The sequence below is a fragment of the Orcinus orca genome, chromosome X (assembly GCF_937001465.1).
Source record: "Orcinus orca chromosome X, mOrcOrc1.1, whole genome shotgun sequence".
Taxonomy (NCBI): Eukaryota; Metazoa; Chordata; class Mammalia; order Artiodactyla; family Delphinidae; genus Orcinus; species Orcinus orca.
In genome coordinates, this window is record NC_064580.1 from 22160180 (window position 1) to 22178835 (window position 18656).

Sequence of the window (18656 nt, forward strand, 5' to 3'; positions counted from 1 at the left end):
TATATATAACATTTAAATAAGCAAACAGATATCTGTTCCCCTACTGTGTGTGATTTTGGTTCTTTAAATGATTGATTATGATATCCATTGCTGTGGTTGAATATATTTGTGCCGGTAGAGTTTCTAATTCAGCACATTAATTCTCTGGATTGAGTTTATGTGATGGCACAGTCTTCTCTTTATGAATATCAAAAGTTTTATCTCCGTTGGATAACATTCTTTTTGGTATATAGTATAAAGGGATTGTAGAGACAACGCAGTGAGCTGGGTAAGGTGCTAAAGGAGAATGGTATAGATGAATGACTAGCCTACAGCAGAGAAGAGGGCCTCAGAGTGAGATCCAGGCAGCTAGATAGTGGAAAGTTCAGTTAGGATGTGCTTGGAAACATCAGGGGAATTAAATAGAAACAGAAGTGAATAGGAAAGGTTAAAAGGTAAAATGATGTCTTTTCTCCATTTATTTGCAGAGGGCAGGTAATAACAGTCACAAGGGAGTAAAAACTCATGAATTCAGAAAAGAGGTTGCAACGACTGTCATCCCAGGTAATAAATGAGTGTCTGGAGCCTGGATAAACTCAAAGATTGGGATGAATTCCTCACTATGTAAGTTACAAGAGGACATTGTAACTGATTCTATGCATAAGATTATGGACTGGAATAAGTTAATAATAGTTCAGAAGGCTACTGCATAGTGCCTACATGCTTGCTTACTTTAAACGCTTATTTCAATTTATATAATTTTTAAAAGTTCAGTTATTGAAAGATGAGTTGTATAAAAGTATACTTTTGTACATTTCAGATAAACTACAACTTTGAAGAATGAACGTGTTATATGTTGACATGTGTCCCCGCCCCCCCCCAAAAAAAGATATGTTGAATCCCTAACTCGCAGTACCTCAGAATGTGATCTTATTTGGAAATGGGGTCACTGCGGACGTAATTAGTTAAGATGAGGTCATACTAGATTAGGATGGGTCCTTAATCTGATATGACTGGTATCCTTGTAAGAAGAGAAGAGACACAGGCACAGACACATGGGTAGAGATGCTATGTGACAGTGGAGGCAGAGATTGAAGTGCTGCAGCTGAAAGTCAGGGATCGCCAAGGATTGACAGTGACTACCAGAAGCAAGGAAGAGGCAGGAAAGAGTTCTGTCCAGTCTCAGAGGAAGCCCGTCTCTGCTGACACCTTGATTTTGGACTTCTAGTCTCCAGAATGGTGGGGAAATAAGTTTCTGTTATACAGCAGCCAGTAGGTAATCAACACAGAACCTATTAATTTTACCAGAGGGCTGTGACTGAAGCATCCTAGCTACAACAGGCCAGCCTATCCTAAGTGAAACAGGAAATAGTCTTTTCAGTGTGGAGATGCTAATGTGACTACCAAGTCAAAGGTATGATGAGTCCTGAAGGAATATCAAGCTGGAAAGAAACTGCTACCTCTGCACTGGCAGATTCTTATCTACCCACTTCCTTGCCCAGCTTACAGATGAGGGTGGCAAAGAAAGTTGGATCGAATAGAATTGAATATCCATTATGTGTGGCATATTCTAGGAACTCTGGAGCATAAAGATATAATGCTTATTATATAATGCTTATTATATTGAACCATATGAAATTGCTATTTTTTTGGGTAAAAGATTAGTTAAATAGTGACAATTTCATATGGTTCAACCTAATAGGTTACACTGGAATTTAGAAGGTGATGTTATACAGATTTCTAACAATAAAAGGGACCACATAATAAACATCGAATGAGAATTATTGCATCTTAAAAGATGGGAAAGATTCAGGAAGACCCTGGAAAGTGATGGGTATTTGGGGGTGGGTAGTGAGGGGACCAGTTTCACCGGAGATGTAAGTCCACATGCAGGAGTCAGGAGGGAAAGTTCTAGAAAAGTATCTTGGGCGTATGTCAACGAAGATCTTCAATGCTAGACTAAGGAGTTCCCGTTTATTTTTATGAAATTAGCGAATAAATTGTCAAAGATTGTCTGGAAAAGAAGATTGGAAGTGACAGCTTAGGAAATTAATTCAGCATATATTTATTTAACAAATATTTGTTGAGACCAATTTGTTGTGCAGGCAGATTGGAGACTTATAGGACTGAAGACCTGGGAACCAAGTAAGAGATTATTAATTGCTGACTTTGTTGTTACTACAGTGTAACTATGGTGTTATATGTACTTGAACTGGAGTGGTAGGGGTGGAAAGGAAAAATTAAGGTGGCTTGGAGAACACCTGAGAGAGCTTGGTGATATATTGTGCAAGAAGGAGGTGGGGTCAAAGGAGATGACATCAGAGTTTTGCATTTGAGTGAATTTAAGAATGGCCTTGGGCTTCCCTGGTGGCGCAGTGGTTAAGAATCCGCCTGTCAATGCAGGGGACACGGGGTTCGGTCCCTGGTCGGGGAAGATCCCACATGCCGCGGAGCAACTAAGCCCGTGCACCACAACTACTGAGCCTGCGCTCTAGAGCCCATGTGCCACAACTACTGAAGCCCACGTGCCTAGAGCCCGTGCTCCGCAACAAGAGAAGCCACCGCAATGAGAATCCCGCGCACCGCAACAAAGGGTAGCCCCCGCTCGCCACAACTAGAGAAAGCCCACGCGCAGCAACGAAGACCCAACACAGGCAAAAATAAAATAAATAAATTTATAAAAAAAAAAAAAAGAATGGCCTTAATAACAAAAATGGAGAAAGCAAGAGAGGAGGCTGGTTCTGGGATTGAGGTGCTGGTTTTTTAAAAAACCTTAAATTTAAAGTAATAGTAAGATATCTTAGTAGAACTTTCCAGCATAGGACAGAGAATGAGGTTAACTCAGAGTTGCCAAGAGGGAGGTTATGGTTGAGGGTATGAACGTGGACCAGATCTCTGAGGGAGAAATCATATTAGAGAAAAGTAGAAGATTGGATCTTGCAGGATGACAGTGATTAAATTTAAATTATGCATATTATTCCCAATTTTATAGCTTTTAATTATAACCCCTCTCTGACATTGTCCTTCCAGACTGAAAAATCTTACTCATTTCTATCCTTGATCAAATAGTAGCTCTACTTCACAGCATTCTTGAAGTTCAGGGACCAATATAATCATTACATATTTTCCTCTTATCACCAGATGATTTTGTAAAAGGGCAGACTGCTATTTGTGGTTTGATTTTTCAGCACCTTTATGTTCTGGAAATTTAGTCCCCTGGAGGAGGGAGTATGCCTTATGTAACTCTATCTCCAGCATTCAGCATTTAGAATTCACTGCAGAGTAGGTAGTTAATACATGTTTCTCATACAAATGAATTTTGGAGATACTATTAAAAAACATGTAAAGTTACTTAGAATGTTTCATAGAACAGTACAGTAAGTAGTTCATTCAAACTTCTAAAATACTGGGTTTACATCTTGTTGAACTATGGCTTTTATCAAGTGAAATCCAGAGGGTTAAAAGCACAAGTTTGGTTTAAAAAATGTATCTCTATTTTTAGAAACTAGCCATTGTACAATATCAGCCTTCCTATCTATTAAACTATAATAGCTAAAATCATGCGTCAAAATTCCACCTCAGTCTCTAAAATCCAGAGTATTAGGTTTGCTATGAAGTTTCCTTCAGCTTACATATTTTTTCTTTCTTTAAACAGAGTTAAAGAGATCATTTTTTCCCCTGGCACTTAAACTATGAGAGAGACAAGGACAAATTGGGTCTTATTACAACCTTGCAGACTGCCCTGCTCCAGGCTGCAGCAGGAAGCATCAGGTAGCCTGATTGAATTCATTTCTTCCATGTACCAGCTGGCGTCACATTCCAGATCTTGAAATTCCCAAGGTTCATTTATCTTCACAGTTTCTTACTTGACAATGAAAAGAGGACTACCAAGCTGATTCCGCATTTAACGTCCCATAATGCCAATCTTGGTGCATTGTTTTAGGAATTATATAGCTAAAAGAGCTTATACAGTATTTGACAAAAGGACCATTCTCCACTTGTTTGTGAAGCTAGTTAACCACAAGAGTTAGAGCAGTGCTATTTCCTTTTCTAATTTAAATATATTTGGATCGAGTTACAGAGAATTGGAATGACAACTCAGGACAGAGGTATCAGCTGTTAATTAAAAATTAGTGGGAGAGTCCGTTCTCTATGTCTGTGTCTTTATTCCTGTCCTGCCCCTAGGTTCTTCAGAACCTTTTTTTTCTTTTTCTTTTAGATTCCATATATATGTGTTAGCACACAGTATTTGTTTTTCTCTTACTGACTTACTTCACTCTGTGTCCAACTAGAGAGGTGGGATAGGGAGGGTGGGAGGGAGACGCAAGAGGGAGGAGATATGGGGATATATGTATATGTATAGCTGATTCGCTTTGTTATACAGCAGAAACTAACACACCATTGTAAAGCAATTATACTCCAATAAAGACATTAAAAAAAAATTAGTGGGAGAAAGTGAAATTTGCCTTTTTTCATTATCACATGTAAGGAATAGTGGCAAAATGACATTATTAAATAAGCTTCCTTCAAGTATTTTCCTTATTGTAAATCCGTATTTTAGATTAAAGTTTATTTTTGGTGTTTGTAATTAAATTTGTGTCTATACTTGTAGCATTGTTAGTTTTCATCTCTGGATGAAATATATACTATTAAAAAAAGCACATCATGGCTGGTAGATCCGAACTGTTTTGATCGATCATCATCTTAATTATGTTTCATTTTGACTTAATGTCATTTGCCATTGTCTCTATTTCTGTGTGCTGACAACCCTTAGCTGAGAATGGAGAGACTGGCATTAGGGCTACAGTTGCATCAGCAACTAGCTAATGTAGGGAAGGACATAGGAGGGCTTTGGCCAACGTACTTTCTAAGGTGTCTTTCTGCACTCAGGTCTTATACCTTGTGGTGGAAGTATCTATATGGGCCCCTTATGGAGAATGAAGAGAGACAAGAAGAGAAGTGAAGCAAAGGGACAAAGGGAAGGAGGCAGAGCTCCCTTTCCAGGATTGCCCTGTCGTCCCACCCATTTTTATTCAAGCTGTGATGAATGAATGTTGGGTGAGTTCTGTAGACTTCAAGACTTCAAAGTCTTCAAGTTCTGTAGACTTCATTATTTTATATTTCTAACATATTATCTCCTGTTAGTTCAAGAAAGCAGTTGTGTCCATATATATGTAGGCAGCCCTTGAAGAATCTGTAGGAACAATCATTCAGATGTTTATCGTGACAGTCTTTGACTGTAGAAATTAAGTTTTCACATTCAAACTTTCCTTTGCTATTCATTGTGAAGTAGGACAATTGCTGTTAGGATGAAGAAGGAAGAACGTTTTTTTTCTCTGCCTTCTTCACATCACTGTACTTAAGGTATGTTCTCTTGGGGTGCCAAGCCCACCACAGATATTTAGGATGCAGCAGATGATAATGTTTAATTCATCAGTATGGATCCCAAAGTGGTCACCAATTTTGGCAGCTAAAGGAGAAATCATTCCTTGGGTGGTAGAAGAGAATGGTAAGGTTTCCCCGAACAATAGTCATGGTCGAGGTTAGCAGTGGATGGTTAGTATGCTGGGGTGGCAGTAAACTTGAAGCGAATAGAGGTCAGTGTCGCACAACATCATGGGTCCATCGCACTTTAATTCATGGCAGTCAGTAACTCTGGGAACTGAAATGTCTTATTGATTCACCTTGGACCCAAAGTATGGAACTTGAGAGGTGCAACGTATATGGTGAGCTCTCCATTTTAGCGGTTGAGTCCTGCAAGTGCTAAAATCTGGGAAATGCTCGGGCGTCTCTCTAATGGTAGCTCAGCAAGTTTCTCTTTATAGCCCCAATATAGGTGGCGAGCCCTCATTTCAGTGGGCTCCTTCCTTCTCCTCACCTATGATAACTTTGATATTCATTAATAACTACCCTATCACCTGGTTCTCCTCAACAGATTATGAACATCGCAACAAGTGAAAACTAACAAACCCAAGTTAGGGGAGAATACTGGGTGGTAAACTAGATTTCCTCACTCACTAAGTGACTCACTTCTACGTACCAGCCTCATGGTACATAAAGTCCAAATTTGTGCTTTGGGGCAATTGCGAATTATTACATGTCATAGGTATTTGGCATTACTTAGGAAGAGTTGAAACTGTTGATTTAAAATCTGAGAATGGGGCTTCCCTGGTGGCACAGTGGTTGAGAGTCCGCCTGCCGGTGCAGGGGACGCGGGTTCGTGCCCCGGTCCGGGAAGATCCCACATGCCGCGGAGCGACTGGGCCCGTGAGCCATGGCCGCTGAGCCTGCGCTTCCGGAGCCTGTGCTCTGCAACAGGAGAGGCCACAACAGTGAGAGGCCCGCATACCGCGAAACAAAAACAAAAACAAAAACAATAAATAAATAAATAAAATCTGAGAATGGGGCTTCCCTGGTGGCACAGTGGTTAAGAATCTGCCTGCCAATGCAGGAGACACAGGTCCGAGCCCTGGTGCGGGAAGATCCCACATGCTGCAGAGCAACTAAGCCCTTGCGCCACAATCTCTGCAACTAGAGGAAGCCCGCGCGCAGCAACGAAGACCCAATGCAGCCAAAAATAATAAATAAAATAAATAAGTTTATAAAAAAAAAAATCTGAGAATGCCAGAGGTTTACTAGGGTTTATACATCTTAGTGTGCCAAGAAGAGAAGAAAGGAGGTTTCTTTTTGTACTCATATCGGCACTGCAGATGCCAGGGTGTCATTTGGCTCATCCAGAAAACTAAAGATTTCTCACCTTCTGTTTGGGCAGTTTATTTAATTTTTTTACTTCACTGTATATGCCCTTGAGAGCTGTACATGTTTATGGCCTTTAATCTCCCGGTTTACCAGTGGGTCTGACTTCAGAACAAGATGAATCTGAGTTTGGTCTCCTGGGCCTGCCACTTCTTAGCTGTTTGACTTTGGGCAAGGTACTAGACCTTTCTAAGCCTCCTCAGTTTTCTCATCTCACAACGCCTTTCTGACAAGGGTTATATAAAGATTTAATGAAATAAAGCAACATGCACCGTAGAGCATGGTGCAAATGAGGCGCTCAACAAATAGTTTCCTTCTCCTTCCTCTTCATTTTATTAAGTAGGATTATCATTCGCCAATATCGTAGACGTCTTAGAAAGGATTCTAAAGATTGCTAAATATGTTGCTAAATATGGATGCCCTTCCCCAGAGTTCTGTTAAACAGGGCACAGCGTGTTTGTGTGTGTCCACAGTGAGGGTGTGAGTTTCTGGGCTTGTGATTGCATGTGTATGTGTGTAAACTCGAAATTCCTATGAAATGATAAATCAGTATAGGTCCTAGCCCACTTAGAGTGATCCATGAGTTGCCTCTAAATCCATCACCCCTGTTACCCCAATTCTAGAAGGGTACTGAAGTGAAGAATTGGGATCGATATCTGATATTTGGATAACCCAGGCAAGAAATAATTTTATTTTCCTTCTAAGCCAAACTGTCAGGTAGCATCCTATTTATAAAGCATTCCTTTGCACCAGATATAAAGTGTAAAGCAGGAGCAAAGAAGGTATATTCCCTTTAAATTTACTGTAAATAGAAAGCTGTTATTGCAGCTCCACTGTTCCATCTATTGTAAAAATGGAGCCCAGAGAAGAAAACACATTTATGTCAATCATCAGGAAGCACGTTTTGAGGCGGAATTATCCAGATAATTGCCCTAATTTTTCATCCTGGCCTGTGATTATTTCCTTTTCTACTGCCTTACACAGTTTTGCCTTTTTCTTTGTCCTCATCATTTTGCACTTCCTGACATCCTATGTGTCAGCTGGCCACATTATTGACTTTTATTTTTGTGGAGGTCACTTCTGTAGGAGCATCTTTTCAGTTGCTGATTGCCCTTAGCGGAGAGGAATTTGAATAAAAATGTCTGACCGACGCTGTTGAGATGGGGGAAGGGTTCGCTAGTGGAGAGGTGAATCATAATGTGAAAGCTGTATAACTCAGTTCCCCAAACACCCACTCCAATTTTGGCTCTTTGACAATGCTGTCTCTTTGAGAAAGAAGAACAGTTTGATCTGAATTCTTATTAGGTTCTGAGCCACCAAATTAGAATCTAATAAGCTCATTTGGAAGGATTTTGAATTAGCTTAAAACAGACCCACGCTGAGCTCATAGAGGAGACCCTCCTACTCTTTCCAGGCAAACCTGTAGTTTGTAGACTTAATTTTCAAAGTCTCTCCTTTGTCTCTTTTCTCATCTTGTACTTGTGCTCTTTTCTCCTTTAGCATGGACCACCTCTAGCTATATCTTACACTTCTAGGGAGAACCGTAACATCTTATTTGTAAGATTCTTTAAGAAAATCATAAATTTGGAGAGAAAAAAGACACCTTGGCTTCTGGAATCTTCCCGTTTGGCATTCTCCAGTAGCACTGGTTATCTTTAAATGAGGACTATTTGGACATACATAAAAATACTCCCCCAATACTAAAATATATCATTACCTTGCTTGTAGATGTACAGAAATGTAAAATCGTTTAGGAAAATACGAGCCTGGGTTGGGTAGGAGGGAAAGAAATAGTGTTGCAGTCAGCCCGTTGGACCTCTGAGGAAATCAAGGAAGTTAAAAAGGGAGAAGAATAGGCATGGTTATTAGGTGGAGAAGACAGCTTGCTGAGGTGGGTTGGGGTCTACTCTAGGTAGCCCAGTCAGTATGCTTCTACGGATGTCATTTGGTACCTGTGCAAATTTACCTGTGGGATAGATTCCTAGGAATGCAGCTGCATGGTCAAAGCGTATGTGCGTTCTTAATTTCTCCATAGTTATTGCTGAGTTGCTCCCTATAAAGGTTGGATCAATTTACATTTCCATGAGCAATGTATTCCTAGAACTTAGACACCTTTTCTTTTCCCCTTTTCTTTTAGCATCCCGTTATGGACAAGAAATACGATGCCAGTCCAATTCTCATTTCTTGGTAACTTACTTGGTTTACCTCTCAGAAAGCTGTTACTGTTGTTCAGAAATTCTACCAGTACTTGTCTGTGTTGGTGTCCTTCAGTTATTACTGCAGGGCACTTGGTGGATTTCACAACCTGAAGAGTCATCTTTGCTCAGGTCAGCGAACATTTTCTCTTATTTCTTGGATTATTCTCTCAACTCCATTCTCTCTGTTCTCTCTCCCTGGAACCCCTGTTAATAGTGTAATGGAACCACTGAATCTACCCGCTAAGCCTTTTAGTTTTTCTCATACTCTTCAGCTTTAGTTTTCTGCATGGTACTAAGAAAGAATCCCTTGATTTTGTTTGTTTGTTTTTTTGCGGTACGCGGGCCTCTCACTGTTGCGGCCTCTCCCGTTGCGGAGCACAGGCTCCGGACGCGCAGGCTCAGCGGCCATGGCTCACGGGCCCAGCGGCTCCGCGGCATGTGGGATCTTCCCGGACCGGGGCACGAACCCGTGTCCCCTGCATCGGCAGGCGGACTCCCAATCACTCGCCACCAGGGAAGCCCAAGAACCCCTTGATTTTATTTTCCTGCGTTTTTATTATGACCTCAGCCCATCCCATGAGCTTTTTAAAAGTGGCCATGATATTTAAAATTTTCAAGTTCTCGGGGCTTCCCTGGTGGCACAGTGGTTGAGAGTCTGCCTGCTGATGCAGGGGACACGGGTTCGTACCCCGGTCCGGGAGGATCCCACATGCCGCGGAGCGGCTGAGCCTTCGCGTCTGGAGCCTGTGCTCTGCAACGGGAGAGGCCGCAACAGTGAGAGGCCTGCGTACAGAAAGAAAGAAGAAAAAAAAAAAAAAAAATCAAGTTCTCGGTTGCTTCTTGTTGGAAGAGGGCGTGGGGAGGATGTGATCGCTGGTTGACTCAGGCTATCCGAAGCTCCTCCCCTCCTCCCCTCCTCCTCTCCTCCCCTCCTCCCCTCCTCCTCTCCTCCCCTCCTCCTCTCCTCCCCTGTCCTTGTAATATACGTTCCACCCTCTGCTCTTGTAGCCTGAGCCATTTCAGGGACACATCCTTGAGAGAGTCAGGTGTGTTGAGACCATCTGGGCTGAATATGTGACTGAACTCTGTTAAGGCCTCTGTATAAACTTTTAAGATTCTGACGGGCCGGAGTGGAGATTGAGTCATCTTGCGGCGCCCAGACAAGCCTCCTGGGTAATTCCCTTGCTGCTTAAACCTGCCACCTACCAATCTGGAGTGGCTGTTTCTTTCTTATGTCTCTCCTTGCCCTCCCTGTACCAGGGCTGGTTTCAGATTTCACCTAGGGGACTCCTTTTTTAGAGAAGCCTGTTATTTCTAAATGGATATAAATCTCACTGAAAAACTTACATTTTTTTCTTTTTTCTGTACTGACTGACACTGTTTCTTGTGAAGTTAATTTTTCTGGTTGTTGAGTTTGGTAGTTTTCCTTCATTTTGTTGATTTTCCTCTAATACATGAGGGTTCTTGGTGTTCTGTCCATATTTACACATGTTGCTCTAGATTGATCAGTATTGGTTAGTTCAAGCATAGTTCCTGCATCCTAGGAGAGAATCCCTGTTTCCTTGGCAATGAGTAAATGTTTTGATGATAGGGCTTCTGAATCCAGCACTTAGTGGGGGAGGCAGAGCCTATATGGCTGCGTGCCGTTTCATTTAGGGTGTGTGGGTAGCTCGTTTCTTGGGTGCAGGGGCTTCCCTTCCCTCATAATGGCCTTACATGACTCAAGGCACTGACCTCCTTCTCCCACCACGAGGGACCTTCTGAGGGTACTTGTCAGAACTGCAGTATTACGTGTAGAGTTGTGAATGCTTTTGAGTCTGTAGCAAATGCCACAGCCATGGTTCTGTGGTTAGGGGATCAGTCCAGCTCATTTCTATTCCTTTAATCACCTGTTTACTTACTGTCTTTCCTTTTCCTACCCCCCATGGCTCTGGTTTTGGGATTATTTCAGGCTTCTGAGAAAATTCACGTTTTCCTGCATTTTGTCTTGACAGGTTTACAAATTCTTCAGCATTGTTGAGATTTTCTGTCAATTTGACTTGCTTTATGTCTTTCAGGATTTCCTCACTGCTCTGGTCCTCTGATGATACCTTTCTCAGCTTTCTAGGACTAATAAAGATTTATTTGCATTGTTCTCTTTCTCCTGTACTTTTAATAGGATTCCAAAACAGGTGTGTGTGTGTGTGTGTGTGTGTGTGTGTGTGTGTATTCTCTGTTAGTAGTGAAATAATTTTGGTTTTCCAAATTTGTAGCTATTTTAAGAGAAATCTAATATTTTTCCTAGCTTTAATGAGATATAATTGACAAATAAAAATTATGTATATTTAAGGTTACAACATGATGTTTTGCTGTATGTATACACTGTGAAATGATCACCACAGTCAAGCTAATTAATATATCCATCAACTCATATAGTTACCGTTTTCTTGTGTGTGTTAAGAACACTTAAGATCTGTTCTCTTAGCAAATTTCAAGTATGCAATACAATATTATTAACTATAGTCACTATACTGTACATTAGACCTCTAGAGTTTATTCATCCCGCATAACTGAAAGTTTGTACCCTTTGACCAACATCTCCCCATTTCCCAGTCCCCCACCCACCAGCCCCTGGCAACCACCATTCTACTTTCTGCTTTTATGAGTTCAACATTTTAGATCCCACATATGAGTGAGGTCATGCAGTACTTGTCTTTCTGTCTGGCTTATTTCACTTAGCATAGTGTCTTCTAGGTTCGTCTGTGTTGTTGCAAATGGCATTATTTCCTTCTTTTTTAAGAATGAATAATATTGCATGTATACACCACATTTTCTTTATCCATTCATCTGTCCATGGACACGAGTTGTTTCCATATCTTGGCTATTGTGAATGATGCTGCAGTGAACATGGGAGTGTAGCTGTCTCTTTGAGATAGAGATAAATCTAGTGTTTTAAAGGCCAGCCTGCCTCTCTTTGTAATTTATGAGGTAATATTTAAAATTCTTTTTTAGGTTACCCCTCAACATAAATTGAAGTCACTAATTGTGAAATTGATAATTATACAGAGAAGTGGCAGTGTCAGAATTTTACCAAGATTTCTCATTTTCACTTTTCATAACATAATTTTCATCACTTAGATTCTCATTTCACACTTGAAATGCCAAAAGTGGGGGAATATTGTCTCCCGTAGTTTTTAAACATGATTTATGGAAAAAACACCTACTTATTTGCTCTTCATTACTTTAACTTTCTTTAAGAACGTGTTATTTATCACCTACTACAATTTAGACTGAGGAACAAAACAAGCTCGTGGACCCTCTGACTCATGTTGTTTTGTGTTAATATATTGGTCCCAGATTAGATTGCAGCTTTATTAAGAATCCCTATGCTCCTTTGAAGAATTGCCTCACTTTCTTTTTTTTAAAGCAGGCAAAGCCTTTTAAATCCATAAAAGATGCTAAAATTATGATTGATTCTTATGCTTTTAAAATCTCCAATCTTTTTTCTCATTTTGAACTGGAAAAACATATTGACTTTTGGGGGTTAGAGATGTAGGAACATTCATATTTATTTAGCTGGAGAGAGAAGATTATGAATGTGAAATTTCAGAGCCATATTTTAGTCAACGGGTAATGGAATTGTAGAGCCGAAAGGCATCTCCAGATAGCTTTGTGGTGATGTGTGAAGAGCAGAGAACCAAAGTCAGAAAAGCTGAGGTCGTGTTCCTGCTTTCCACTTCCTCACTGTGTGACCCAACTCAACTGACATAAATTCTTTAAACGTAAATTTCCTCATGTGTGAAAGCAAGATAATCCCTGCCCTGTTAATTGTATTGCTTTATTGTCAGGACCAAATGATACAGTCTACAAAAAGTCTATTGGGAACTGTAAGCTCCTGTTCAAATGTATGATGATTTTTTTATGAAGTAGAAAACAAACCCCTGTTCATGAAGGGATTTGCCTAAATTTACCAGCTGATTAGTGGTAGAGCCAGGTCTCCTAAATCAGTCTATAGTCTTTCCACTGGAGTATAACTTTTAAAACTTGCTCATCTGCTTATCTAGATACTCAGAGAACTTACCCAAACTCTAAAGTTATGCCACTCTCCATAAAGACATGAACTTCTGAATCTTACTAATGTCTTTTCCTGGATAAGAGGAAGCAGTTGGTTTATTTTGATGGACCTTGTTCTGTCTGTAGTGGCAGGATAATCACCTAAAGCTGGTTCTGTTTCTTTTTTTTTTTTTAAACTAGTTATGTTGTGATAAAAATCTCCAATTTATACGTAGAGCAGTATTTCCCTGCCTTAAGTCAGCTTCTTATCATGATTTTACAGCACGCTTCTTCTATGGATCTTTTAAAAAATATATTAACTTGGGGCAATTCCCCAGTGGTCCAGGGGTTAAGACTCCCCACTTTCATTGCTGAGGGCAGGGGTTCGGTCTCTGGTCGGGAAACTAATATCCCACGAGCTGTGCGGTGCAGCCAAAAAAAGAAAAAAATTAATCTGGAGCAAAGCGCTGCAGAAATGGCTTTTATTTTTTATTCTTATTTAGTAAACTATATAGAATTCCCCACTCACATTGTACTTTGCCAAACGACTGTGAAATTCTTGATTGTTTTGTTTCCTTTTATAGCTGCTTTTACAAAGTAGCAAAAACAGCTGGAGGGTGACTTTCCACCTCAGTCTAAGGTTAGCTGGAACAAAATGGTCCCAGTTCTCTTCCAGAGTTCTCCAGATAATTAAAGGGAAGCTGAGTGCCTCATGTTTAATAGAATCATTTAGGTTCATTAAATAAAAGGGTCCAGGATAAGGAACTGAATATGCAGATTCAAGATACAATTAATTGAAGCTTACAATATTGTTCACTTAAGCAGATGTGGGAAAACGAGCAGTAAGTCATTCCAATAGAAAAAAGTGAAGATTCATGTCCAGCTAAGGAGAAGAAATGGAGAAAAAAATATGAAAAATTGACAGTCTTTTCATATAATATTTTTAGGACAAGAATGATGCAAATTAGGAAGTTTGGAAGCTGTTAAAACAATAAGATCTGCTTTCAAATTTGTAGAAAGAGCAACTTTTTTTTTTTTTTTTTGGCTGAAATATGTATTTTCCCATGGATTTATTTTCATTATTAAGGTGAGGACTTGGCATGCAGATGGTTTCGATATCTCTCATTATCAGGAGGAAAGACTGAATTTTTAAAATAAACTTTAATTTTAGAATAGTTTTAGATATCAGAAAAATTGTTATGATAGTACAAAGGGTTCTCATATATTCCACATCAGTTTCCCGTTTTGTAACATCTTACGTTTGTGTGGTACATTGTTCACAATGGATGAGCCAGTATTCATATATTAGTATTAAGTGAAGTCCATTCTTTATTCAGATTTCCTTAGGTTTTTTTTTTCTTTTATCTAATATCCTTTTCTGTTCTTTTATCTAATATCCTTTTCTGTACCACATTATGTGTTGTTGTCGTGTCTCCTCTACCACATTACATTTTGTTGTCAAGGAAAAACAGACTTTCCTTGTTTTTGATGACCTTGACAGTTTTGAGGAATACTGGTCGGGTGTTTTGTAGCATGTCCCTTAATTGGGATATGTCTGATGTTTTTCTTACGGATAGACTAAGGTTATGGATTCTTGGGAAGAAGAACACAGAGGTAAAGTACCATTTTCGTTTCTTCATTGTAAAGTTGCTCCTTCTACCCCTTTCCATACTGTGTTCTTTGGAAGGAAGTCACTATGTGCAGTCCACACTTACGGAGTAGGGAGGAAAGACTTAATTTTAACTATAATAAAAAATCATTATCGTTGGCAAACATTCTAATCTTAAAGTTATCAATATCGTAAGTGCATTTGGCAGGCTCCTTTGACCGGTAAACTTAAGAGATGCGTATTTTGCAGCTAACATTTTTTTTTTTTTCTTTTTGCAGTACGCAGGCCTCTCACTGCTGTGGCCTCTTCTGTTGCGGAGCACAGGCTCTGGACGCGCAAGCTCAGTGGCCATGGCTCACGGGCCCAGCCGCTCCGCGGCATGTGGGATCCTCCCTGACCGGGGCACAAACCCGTGTCCCCTGCATCGGCAGGCCGGACTCTCAACCACTGCGCCACCAGGGAAGCCCTGCAGCTAACATCTTGGTAGGCAAAATGAGTGGCCGTATTTCTTAGAGGCAGAGCCTCCTTTAGGCAGTTTTCTTTGTCTTTGGGAGATGGCCAGAATTACAGGCTCTGCAAATTCAATTTACCACTGCTACCCCTTCTCTGAGATATTTCAGGGCCTACCCACTCTTGAGTCACACCTGAGCAAACATCGAAATCACCTCGAGGGCTTGTTAAAATACTGATTTCAGGGCTCCACCCTCAAAGTTTCTGACTCAGTTAAGTCTGGGGTGGGGCCATAGGATTTACATTTTTAACAAGTTCTCAAGTGATGCTTATGCTGGCAGGCAGCGCTTTGAGAACCACCACTATAGCACTCACCTGAGCCACATTACCTTAGCCCTGTGCTGAGCCGCTGCCTCAGAATTCCAGTTTATTGTTAGGCCTTTATCTCTCACTGAGGGCTGCTGCAAGAAACAACTTTTGATATCTGTCTGCTTAAGACTTTTCTGTAAAGCTGATTTTATGGTCCCTGCTATTGGACATAGTTTCGTCTACATAATGCCCCCTTTGAATTCGTCCACCCTGAAAACCCTGTCTTCACTAAGAAACTGACGTAGGATCTGTTCTGGGAGAAAGAGTGGTATGGTATGTTGCTTTGGGCTCTGGAAGGCTTATATCTCAATTAACACAACTGTATTGACTCCTCTTGTTCCTTTGTTTCTTTATTCCTTCCTATGATGGTGCCTGCTCCAGTTTGTTAAATAATTTTTGTATTTGTACTATTATATAAACAACATATAATTCTTTTTGGAAATTAATAATATAATACTGACTGGCATATACTAAATGCTTACTCATTTAACCTTTGCATCCACCCTAAGATTTAAAAACATTTTTTTAAATTGAAGTATAGTTGATTTACAATGTTGTGTTAGTTTCTGGTGTACAGCAAAGTGATTCATATATATATATATATATATATAGACACACACATACATATACGTGTGTGTGTGTATGTATGTATTCTTTTTCATTCCACCCTAAGGTTTAGATTCATTATTTTTCCCATTTTACAGATGAGAAAATGAAGAGTCAGGTGACTCATCTTCCTAAAGGTCCCCCAACTATGGAGTGGTAGACTGGGGGCTGAAACCCACATCTCTTACTCTCAGCTGGTGCTTCTCAGTTCTCCTGAACTTAGGAACAAGAGGCCGCCGTGGTTTAGAACAGAGAACGCAGGTGGCCATTTGCTGCTTATATCACTGGAACCTGGTGCTTCTTCCAGACTTGGCTTCTTCATTCCTACAATGGCGGATAATAATGCTCTCCTCACGGAGCAGGGTTGAAGAAAATCGTGGATATAAAGTACTTTTAGAATGCCATGTTCATGGTAAGTACTCAACAGATATGTTCTTTCAAACCAATTGCCCACATGAAATTATTATTTCATTTAATTGTGTAACTAGTAGCACCTGAGTTAGGCATTCTGTTTGTAAAGGAATAAATTAAGAATGAATGAAGAAACTATTGCTAACTTTACTCATATTGGCACTGAAGTTTTTATCTATACTTAAAATTCTCTTTTTTAAAGTTTTCTATTATATACAGATTTAAAAATAAAAAGTTTAAGAGGCCAATATGGCAACTTAGAAAAACCATGCAACTTAAATACAGGATTGTTATTCTGTCTTTGAATAAAGTAATTCCAATGCTTGAGGAACCTAAATTGAGCCTGTTCCTGAGAAGCACAGGTCAGAGAACTGAGTATAGTACATCAGGCTGTGAAATCTTTGATTTGCTACCAATTTTTTTTTTTTTTTTTACGGTACGTGGGCCTCTCACTGTTGTGCCCTCTCCCGTTGCGGAGCACAGGCTCCGGACGCGCAGGCTCAGCGGCCATGGCTCACGGGCCTAGCCGCTCCGCGGCATGTGGGATCTTCCCGGACCGGGACACGAACCCATGTCCCCTACATCAGCAGGCGGACTCTCAACCACTGCGCCACCAGGGAAGCCCTGCTACCAACTTTTGTAGTCATATAGTCAAACCCTCAATTATCTGCTTTGTGGTTTCGTGTAAAATTTTTCCCACGGAATTCTTTTTATTTTTTTTTAAAGTTATTTTATTTATTTATTTTTGGCTGCATTGGGTATTCGCTGCTGCGCGCGGGCTTTCTCTAGTTGCAGCAAGTGGGGGCTACTCTTTGTTGTGGTGCGCCGGCTTCTCATTGCTGTGGCTTCTCTTGTTGTGGAGCACAGGTTCTAGGTGTGTGGGCTTCAGTAGTTGTGGCATGCGGGCTCAGTAGTTGTGGCTCACGGGCTTAGTTGCTCTGTGGCAAGTGGGATCTTCCCGGACCAGGGCTCAAACTCGTGTCCCCTGCATTGGCAGGTGGATTCTTAACCACCGCGCCACCAGGGAAGTCCCCCCATGGAATTCCTTGTCTTTACCTTTAATGTTTTGGTGTTTTTTTTTTTAAAACACAAACCGAATAGCAAATATATTAAATTTCATTACCTAGTAAGTCCATTCTTATTCATTATCTTGTCTGAGCCACACAACAACCCTTCCATTTCCTTCTGTTGATTTGTATTTTGCCCCTTCTTTATCTGGTTGTTACTTTGCTTATGTTCCAGCTTGACTTTTTTTCTTTGGAGCAGTGTTCTGTTTCTAAAATCACATTAGTTTTGAGATGTGAGGATTTTTGCTCTCACTGGTTTTTGACATCAGCCTGAGCATATGAATTGATTTTAGGAGAAACCAAGCAGAGGCTGGAGTGGAAAATGCAGGGCCCAGTGCCTCTGAATCAGGTCTCTCCAGCATGGGATAAATTCCCCTTTACAAAATGTTTTGGAAGCTAATGTCTAGGAAATAAGATCTTATAATAATAAGGCAGTGATAATTTACTATTTATAATAATTCATAGGTGAAAAAATGCAGTCTGAAGTCAAATATAATTTATAAAAGGCCTCTATTCCCAGACTGTCTACACGTCCACGCTCTTCTGTTCGTACAAGCAATCCAGAATTGACTAATGATGTACAGTGTTCCTCTCTTTATAAATCGGACATTTGCATTCATCATTCCTTACCATTCATTCTTGATTGGGAGAGCTGGCTCATTTCATTGCTAAAAATTCCCAGAGATGAAAATGCTGTCTCTTTTTTGCTTAGGCTCTTATCTGAAAACATTTTCTTGAAGTTTTGACAGCTGCAGACAAAGTAGCGAGCGGTACAGTAGGAAGAGCATAAGCTTTGGAGGCAGATAACGAGCTTTGAAACCCTGAGCAAGTTACTCACGCTCTCTGTGTCCACTTCCATATATGTAAACACACACACACATAATAGTACATACTTGTCAAGGCTGTGGTAAGGGTTGAATGAAATAACACATACACAGAGCCTGGGATGGTGTCAGGGATATATGAGGTGCTCAAAAATGTTCATTTCCAAAAAAAAAAAATGTTCATTTCCATTCCTTGGTTTTAATGTGTATTAAATGCCATTGGTTCTATGTGAATATGCCTCAAAGAAGGATGCCTTGCAGCCTTTTCTACCTGAAGGAAATGGGAGAACACAAATAAGTGCTCTTATAAGAATCAAAACATCTCACCCCTTCCCATCATTCATAAATGACAAAT

General features: G+C 40.3%; 1 long non-coding RNA gene across 1 annotated transcript; it reads left to right on the forward strand.

The window, feature by feature from the left end:
* The first annotated feature begins 470 nt into the window (after positions 1-470).
* On the forward strand, positions 471-16485 carry LOC125963146 (uncharacterized). Its single transcript, XR_007474965.1, has 4 exons — positions 471-3750; positions 4870-5037; positions 14853-15057; positions 16098-16485. It is a non-coding gene; the product is annotated as an uncharacterized LOC125963146 (long non-coding RNA).
* Positions 16486-18656: the final 2171 nt, after the last annotated feature.